The sequence below is a fragment of the Oncorhynchus clarkii genome, chromosome 5 (genome assembly GCF_045791955.1).
Source record: "Oncorhynchus clarkii lewisi isolate Uvic-CL-2024 chromosome 5, UVic_Ocla_1.0, whole genome shotgun sequence".
NCBI lineage: Eukaryota > Metazoa > Chordata > Actinopteri > Salmoniformes > Salmonidae > Oncorhynchus > Oncorhynchus clarkii.
Window position 1 is genome coordinate 70528209 of NC_092151.1, and position 8986 is coordinate 70537194.

Below are 8986 nucleotides of genomic sequence, written 5' to 3' on the forward strand. Positions count from 1 at the left end.
ATCCACCTGTGTGTAATCAAGTCTCCGTATAAATGCACCTGCACTGTGATAGTCTCAGAGGTCCGTTAAAAGCGCAGAGAGCATCATGAAGAACAAGGAACATACCAGGCAGGTCCGAGATACTGTTGTGAAGAAGTTTAAAGCCGGATTTGGATACAAAAAGATTTCCCAAGCTTTAAACATCCCAAGGAGCACTGTGCAAGCGATAATATTGAAATGGAAGGAGTATCAGACCACTGCAAATCTACCAAGACCTGGCCGTCCCTCTAAACTTTCAGCTCAAACAAGGAGAAGACTGATCAGAGATGCAGCCAAGAGGCCCATGATCACTCTGGATGAACTGCAGAGATCTACAGCTGAGGTGGGAGACTCTGTCCATAGGACAACAATCCGTTGTATATTGCACAAATCTGGCCTTTATGGAAGAGTGGCAAGAAGAAAGACATTTCTTAAAGATATCCATAAAAAGTGTTGTTTAAAGTTTGCCACAATCCACCTGGGAGACACACCAAACATGTGGAAGAAGGTGCTCTGGTCAGATGAAACCAAAATTGAACTTTTTGGCAACAATGCAAAACGTTATGTTTGGCGTAAAAGCAACACAGCTGAACACACCATCCCCACTGTCAAACATGGTGGTGGCAGCATCATGGTTTGGGCCTGCTTTTTTTCAGCAGGGACAGGGAAGATGGTTAAAATTGATGGGAAGATGGATGGAGCCAAATACAGGACCATTCTGGAAGAAAACCTGATGGAGTCTGCAAAAGACCTGAGACTGGGACGGAGATTTGTCTTCCAACAAGACAATGATCCAAAACATAAAGCAAAATCTACAATGGAATGGTTCAAAAATAAACATATCCAGGTGTTAGAATGGCCAAGTCAAAGTCCAGACCTGAATCCAATCGAGAATCTGTGGAAAGAACTGAAAACTGCTGTTCACAAATGCTCTCCATCCAACCTCACTGAGCTCGAGCTGTTTTGCAAGGAGGAATGGGAAAAAATGTCAGTCTCTCGATGTGCAAAACTGATAGAGACATACCCCAAGCGACTTACAGCTGTAATCGTAGCAAAAGGTGGCGCTACAAAGTATTAACTTAAGGGGGCTGAATAATTTTGCATGCCCAATTTTTCAGTTTTTGATTTGTTAAAAAAGTTTGAAATATCCAATAAATGTCGTTCCACTTCATGATTGTGTCCCACTTGTTGTTGATTCTTCACAAAAAAAATACAGTTTTATATCTTTATGTTTGAAGCCTGAAATGTGGCAAAAGGTCGCAAAGTTCAAGGGGGGCGAATACTTTCGCAAGGCACTGTATATGGCTGTATGGCCTCCGTCTTTCCCCTTCATTTTGATTGAAGTCATCAGATTTGTGTACCTGTTATGCCCAGCTATGATTGATGGAGCAGGTTCCATCTATATGTCAGTGTTCTGTCTGATGGATAGCAGCACCAGGAAGAGAGGCCATATTTGGAATCTATTTTATTAATATTTTTTCATAGACTATGCATTTCCCAGCCTGACATTTCCAGCTTCCAATGTCCCATCTGGCCTTCAGACTTTCCCAGTCCGCTTCCAAAACCCCCAAACACACAACACATCCATCTCCCGAAAGAACAGAGAGAGGAGGAAAGAATATAGGGATCAGGGAGAGGATGCTTTAGCACAGTTGTAGAAGGTTTACTACAAACATGGCCCTGTCAGAACCCTACTGTTCACACACACACTTGGTCCCCCCCTTCCCACAAAAAAGCAGTTCTCGCGATTGCTCGCTCTTGCTCCCTCTTCACACACACAAACGCACCATTTGCTCTGTCTCTCACACGCACCCTCAACATGTTAGCAATTACTTGGAACAGTCAGAGGAGAGAGCAAAGGATCAACATTCCAGGCAACCTCCACACGCTAGACACCATGTCATACTTACAACTAACTGATAGAGCCAGAGATGGAAGATGTGGAGGAAGGGAGAGAGGGCAGGATTTAGGGAAAGTGGGGTTATAGTGGTCACCTCTTTCTGAGTAGGGTGATTTAAGTCATTGTGTAAACTAGTGCTGGAGGAAATGATGAGAGAGCGAGACCAAAGGGTTTATGACGTGGAAGTCCATCTAAACCACAACTGTAATTGGTCCTGTAGGATGAAGAGGAAAACCGAGGGAAGAAGAGGAAGGCGTTTTAACAATATGGTTTTGGGTCTCTGGTTGGATCTCCCAAACCCAGAATGTCTTAAGAGACTGGAGTCAATGTTTGGTTCTTCTAGTGTGTGTGTGATTTTTTTATTTCACCTTTATTTAACCAGGTAGGCTAGTTGAGAACAAGTTCTCATTTACAACTGCGACCTGGCCAAGATAAAGCACAGCAGTTCGACACAAACAACAACACAGTTACACATGGAATAAACAAACATTCCGTCAATAATACAGCAAAAAAAAAAATATATATATATATATATACAGTGAGTGCAAATGAGGTACGATTAGGGAGGTAAGGCAATAAATAGGCCATGGTGGCGAAGTATTTACAATATAGCAATTACGACACGGGAATGGTAGATGTGCAGAAGATGAATGTGCAAGTAGAGATACTGGGGTGCAAAGGAGCAAAATAAATATATAAATGCAGTATGGGGATGAGGTAGTTGGATGGGCTGTTTACAGATGGGCTATGTGCAGTGATCTGTGAGCTGCTCTGACAGCTGGTGCTTAAAGCTAGTGAGGGAGATATGGGTCTCCAGCTTCAGTGATTTTTGCAGTTCGTTCCAGTCATTGGCAGCAGAGAACTGGAAGGAAAGGCGGCCAAAGGAGGAATTGGTGTGTGTGTGTGTGTGAGGACTGAAACCCTAGTTGAGTTTCAGTTTCAAATGTGGGAGTCTCAGCATAGTAGGGTGTGGCCCCACTCTGCCTTCACCCCACCCCAAAATCAATCACTCTTTGTGTGTCATAAGCCCAAGGAAGTCTCACACACACAAAGTTCCCTCGTGGGATTCGCCATGTTTGTGTCTACAAGGCTTCCCTTACTCTCTCCATCCCACACACACACAGTGTCCTCTGACTCTTGGTTTGTGTGTGCCTGTGTCTTGCGTCTCCCACTGTCTTTTCTCTAACTCCTTTGCTCCTTCTCTCTCCTTTCCTACCAGAGTAGTTTTGACTCCACACACTCAACTCCCCTGTTTGATTCTCCCTTAACATTTTAACAGATCTTTGAATGAGCTCTTTTTGTCTGCTACAGTATATCACCTTCCTCTCCTCAAGCATATGTTCTTTCCACTGGTGCAGGTAACTGATAGTTATGGAGTGTTTTATTGTAGTTAATAGTGTTTTAAAGTGGAGCTGCAGATATGAAACAATCATCATATCAGTCAAAAATATAAAATTCCCAGTTTATAATTATATTGTTTAAAATTAAGTTCTATTTGACCGAAAATGCCTTGACGTACAGTAAAGCATTTTTGGCCGAATAGATGGATGCAGTTCAGTGCATGATTAATATAATTCATCAATACATTTCTTGGTAGTCAAAAAATATGACTATCAGGCTGTAAATCACAGCTGGCATGGTACATTGTTTGCTGCCTGCACACATTCAGCATGAACTGTTCCAGTGACTCAATATTTTGAAACAAAAACGGACACCTGTAACTAAAGCTGGGAATGTCAATACAATCAAACTAGAAAGAGCAATGATCACAAATCAGTCATAACGGGGCTAATAGGCTAGCACACGTGTCGAACACCGTGCGTGCCGGCATAAATGACTCAACAGTTGAGTCTAATACTTAATGAAATTACAACCTGATGCACTAGCATCGGTGAATTAAACTTCAATTGCTCGTCTTTCGTATCCCGTTTGCTGCCTGCAGGGGAGGGAAAGTGTACAGAAACATGCCACAGTCTTGCAAGGCTACCAAAATGTTGAAGTCTGGCTTCGGTTTTTAAAGCTTGACGAATAACCAAAAAACAAAACCTGCAACAAAACACCATGCAAAGGAGAAAATGTAGTCCTATCACAGCAACATTTGAGCAGTAGCTTAGGCTGGCTACTCAACTACAATACGTTTTGAGTGCACCGTACAGCGATGCTGCATTCAACCACACCGGTGAGCCATGCAGCCCAAAAAAATGTAGGTTTAAATGTTACTACAACCTATAGCTAGGTTTTTGTTATTTGCAATAAATCCTGTTTGGTTAGCATCGCAGCAAGCATGGACACATTTTATTTCTCTTTTTTGTTTTAATATGTTAATGCTATATACAGTAGAGGACATTATAAAGGATCATCTTTTTTTCTAATAAAACAATAGCCAGTTTGGGTCGAATTGAAAAAAAAAACGAATTGGCTATGTCTGGCACGCAAACTCTTAGTTTTTTTCAATAGTCTGCTGATTGACTCCACGTTTTTAGATAGCTAAATAGCTAACGTTAGTTAGCTAGCTACAGTCCTATTGATCAAACAGCCATGAAAAGGTAGGTTATCTTGCCCTCAGTTGCTTATGCACATCAGCAAGATCAACTAATGCTTGCTAGACATCCTCCCAATAGCTAGCTAGCTGCTGGGGGGATGTCATTGGAGGAGTGGGTGAGTGACCAACTTTTTCCCCTTGCGGCTTTGTAGGTGGCTACAGCTAGAGATTCAGTTGTCATTTTGATTAGCAAGCAAGAAATGTGAATCACTTTGCTTGCTAATGCTGAACTTGAACAACTGTTATCCACAGTTAGCATATCTCTTAGTTGTCAATCAGATGTATTTGGCAGGTTTGCAAGTTCCCATTCAGTTGTCAAAACGTAGGTTGAGACAAGCATGCTTTGGAAGGCAAGCTGCAGAAGGACGAGCGGCTACTATTCCCTTCCGTTTATCAGTGCAATTTTGACGGACAACTAGCTGAAAAAGTGTGGGAGGGTTTATGTATGGTTCCCTTGTTAGATTTTAGCTCATCTCGCTCTGGTCTGGCTAGTGTTAGTTGTTGATCTTGTTGATGTGCATAAGCAACTGAGGGAGAGAGAGCTTACCTTTTACATGGTTGTTTGACCAATAGGACTGTAAAGTTTCTAAATGTAGGAGGACACCCGAGGTATTTACAGAAGTCTATTCAGGTGTATTTTGTGGCTTTTGGAGAATGTGTTCTAATGCTCTAAAGTCGCGCTGTTACTACTGCCTGTAAACACAGTCCAGTTAAAAGTGAATGATGGCAGGCCAAACTGCCTGTAAACACAGTCCAGTTAAAAGTGAATGATGGCAGGCCTGTGTGGCAAATGGCCTATTTGCATAATGTCCTACTGTAGTTCTGATTTGGCTATTGCTGTTGAATTTTCAAATGCCTTACTATATGGAATTCTAAACATTCTAGGAATTTGAAAATGGCCACATCGAAGTGCTGCTTGTCCCCCCAAAATAATGTTTCCAGGGGGGGATTAACAGATTTTAAGATTTCATGTTGCTTCATAGGTGATGGATTACAGGCTCAGAGGACAAAGCTGTGTGTGTACCTATACTTGTGGGGACCAGAAGTCCCCATAAGAATAGTAAACAAACATTTACCAACTGGGGACATTTTGTTAGTCCCCACAAGTTCAAATGCTATTTTTTTTTTAGCTCCTTTATGGTTAGGGCCTAGGGATAAGGTTAGGGAAAATAGGATTTTGAATGGGACTGAATTGTGTGTCCCCACAAGTTCAGTTATACGAGTGTGTGTTGTGGCTGGGTAAACCGCTTGTGGTCAGAGCAAGAGCCGCAAACTGAATACCTGTTGTGTTTGTGGGCTGACCGCAGTGTGTTTTAAGTTGTTCAGATTCACATATGAATACACCTATTCCTCAAAAGTCTAAGTTTGAATCGTCTCCAACACTTGGATGTCAAGTCTCGTTTGTGCTGGGAATCATGAGCTTGTGTGTATCTATTACTGAGGTAGGGAAGAGTGATGTTTGGAAGACAGTAGGGGTCTCGTTGGGGCCGTGTGTGGCCCCTGTGGTGTGCAGCACAGGGAGCACCCCACTGTGAGGTATAGTTTTGGTTGGCCCCATGCCTGCTGTTATGGCCAGCCAGCTCCACTAGCTGTCTGTCTGTAGTTTAACTACAGGACCTTCACAAGCCACAACCTAAAATTGTTGATAAGTATGGGTTAGAGTTGTTGTAGCCAGAGTGCTGACCCAGTTTAAGTCCCTCAACACGTGTTCCAGGTGAACTGGGAGCCAAGCACTTCTCTACCTCCCCCCCCCCCCCCCCCCCCCCCTCTCTCTCCCGTATCTCTATCTCTCCCGCTGTCTCTGTGTGTCAGTCAGATGAGTTAGTGCTGTGATTTACTCTGATTTATCGATCGTTGAAAAACCCTCCGCCTCACAAAACGTTTTCAGAACTTCTAGGCCTGCCCTCATTTTGTTTTTAAGATTTGCTTTAGCTGTTAGGCCAGTTCACATAGGCAGTCTTATGTGAACTGTGTTGCTGTGCTCTTACGTCCCTGTCCCCAGTCATACAGCATTAACAGATGTGTATCCAGAGTGAGCGGAGAGTTTTCCATGGATCTCACTTGACAGCAGAGCATGTATAAGTGAAGACAGTTGAACCTAATTGTGAGTGGCGATATCAACGCTAGCAGACCGATATTATAAACGTTCCAAGCCCCGAGTGTCAGTGTGAGGTTTAGAGTGGGTTCTATCTGATGTCTGGATGGAGGTTTGTGTTGTAGGATGATGTGGTCAGAGTAGAATTATATTGTATTATCAGTGTTTTTCTTCAAACGACACCATGAATGGAACCTTCTATTCATTCAGAAACAACCCCGTTCGCTATCGATTGTCACAAAATGTGTGCGTGTGAGAGTAACATTCAGCCACACACTGTAGAGTGTATCACCACCTCATTATGTTGGCTTATTTATTTAACCCTAATCTATCCTGGTTAATTTAACAACCATTTCTCATTCTCAGGCAGAGAGGATATTAGGAAACCAAAGCTTAACAGGAGCAAGGGTCCACACACACACACACCACATCTCTGATCTCGCCATCTGACCTTCTCACTTACTCACACAATAGAATTATGGAAAAACTACAGCTCGACCGAGAGAAGGAAGTTACTCCAGTGAAATACAGTAAATGTCCACTGACTCATTGCTGCTCCCTATATGCTTTTTATTGATCTAGGCTAGTCAGTTAAGAACTAATTTTTATTTAAAATGAAGGCCAAACCCTCCCCTAACCCAGACGACGCCCTATGGGACTCCCGATTGCCTGTTGTGATACAGCCTGGAATCGAACCCTGGTCTGTAGTAATGCCTCTAGCACTGTGATGCAGTGCCTTAGACCACTGCACCACTCAGGATACTTGAAAGGTAAAGTTTCTATATCCCAATAAAGGCCCAGTAGCAGTGAATGGACATTTACAGTGTAGCAGGTTACCTGTTGCTGAGCTCCTGTGTGTAGCTACTTCCCTTGACATCCACATACAGCCCGTCTGTCTCAGGCTCTCTGTCTGAGGAGTCCTTCTCACTCACTGTACAGAGTCTCGCTGTACATAAGCCTCAAGGTAAAGCTAGACCGATCTAGATACCAGTCCCCTGGAGAAACAGCGTTGCTAAACTCCCCTGATTCTTCTGCACCCAGAAAAGAACTGCTAACAGAACGTTCTAACCTCTCCTGCAGAGCAGAGCTCTCCCAGCTGCTCACATAGCTACACAACACAATGCACGGAGTGAGAAAGAGAGGGGGGGGGGGGGCAGGCAGACTTTGAGACATGCAGCTGCTTTACCTCAGTGTGTGTTTGTAAGACCGTATCCTTCAGCAGATGTAGGTGTGTCGATAAGCAATCCTCAGTGAGCCTCGGTGCTCCAGTTCAGTCCCCTCCTCAGACTCTGCTCATCTACACTTCTCCCATCTTACACAGGTGCTCACCTCTGTCATGTGGTTAGATTTCCGGAGCTTCAGAATCCAGAAGTTTGCTGTTGGAAGCCTGCTGCCCAGCAAAGTCCCCTCACGGTGGGCTCAGTGAGGCTGGCGTTAGGGTTTAGAGCTGGAGCTCTCTGTCCATGACTAAACTACCGGTTACTTCTACTTACTGAGCTCTGGTTCCTCAAGGTTTTCACAAATGATTGGCTGGAGAGGGAAGGGAGGGAGAGAGGAGGGTTTGGAGGAGGGAGGCTGTTTTTCCACCTCCTTTTCTCCGTCTCTTTTGGTATGCCCCAGCCCACCTCTGATGTCACTGGTCTGAGAAAAAGAGAGGGGGATATCAGAAGAAGCTCCCCCTAAAAGTTTTTTTTTTTTAAAGGAAAGATGTAGGTAGTTGGAGAAACTTCAGAGTTCAAGAAATCAGTTTGACTTTCTTTGTTTGGGGCAGACACACACACAGGTCCAGGTCTTCCCAGTAACCCACATCCCACTAGTACTCCAAACTCACCAGCCTCTGTCTGGCTTACTCCTCTGTGCTTATACCCCTCTGTGTGATTCAGACTCCGTCCATCCCTTCCTAACCCAGCCTGTAGTGATGGGGTTCATGCTGTGCCACAGTAACTCTGATGTCGTTGTCTCAGGGTTTACAGCAGCTTCCTTTAGACACTATGTAATACAGACAGCTGAGTACGAGTGGGTGTTTGTTGGTCACACTACTTTGTAGAGAGATGCAAAGGAGGCTCCAGGTGTATGGAGAGACCCTCTTCCTCACCTCCCCTATCCCTCCCGTTTCCCCCCCCTCCTCCCTCCCTCAGCCATATGAGATGTCAGAAAGAGGGAGGCGGGAGGGATAGGGGAGGTGAGGAAGAGGGTCTCTCCATACACCTGGAGCCTCCTTTGCATCTCTCTACAAAGTAGAGAGGGGGGGGTTGATAATTTGACCCACCAGATGGGGAGTTCTATTCATGCACCACACATTTCCAGATTGAACACTGGAATGAGAAGAGGGGGATCAGAGGAGAGGAAAGTAGGAGAAGAGAGACCTTTTTCCCCCTGGGACTTAGTAACGGCTTCCCACTCTTGTCCTAGATTTGAGTCCACACACGTC

The 8986-nt window shown here is 44.3% G+C and overlaps 2 protein-coding genes across 8 annotated transcripts in view; one reads left to right on the forward strand and one right to left on the reverse strand.

The window, feature by feature from the left end:
* Positions 1-8049, reverse strand: part of LOC139409318 (angiopoietin-related protein 1-like) — a 43985-nt gene extending 35936 nt beyond the window's left edge. The window contains exon 1 of one of the 2 annotated variants that reach the window (XM_071154273.1): positions 7885-8049. The gene's annotated coding sequence lies outside the window, so the exon portion shown is untranslated. Of the gene's footprint in view, positions 1-7741 lie in introns of both variants that reach the window. The other variant, XM_071154272.1, reaches the window with a different exon arrangement.
* LOC139409317 (Ral GEF with PH domain and SH3 binding motif 2) overlaps positions 1-8986 on the forward strand; it is a 135135-nt gene that overhangs the window by 104640 nt on the left and 21509 nt on the right. The gene's annotated exons all lie outside the window — the stretch shown is intronic.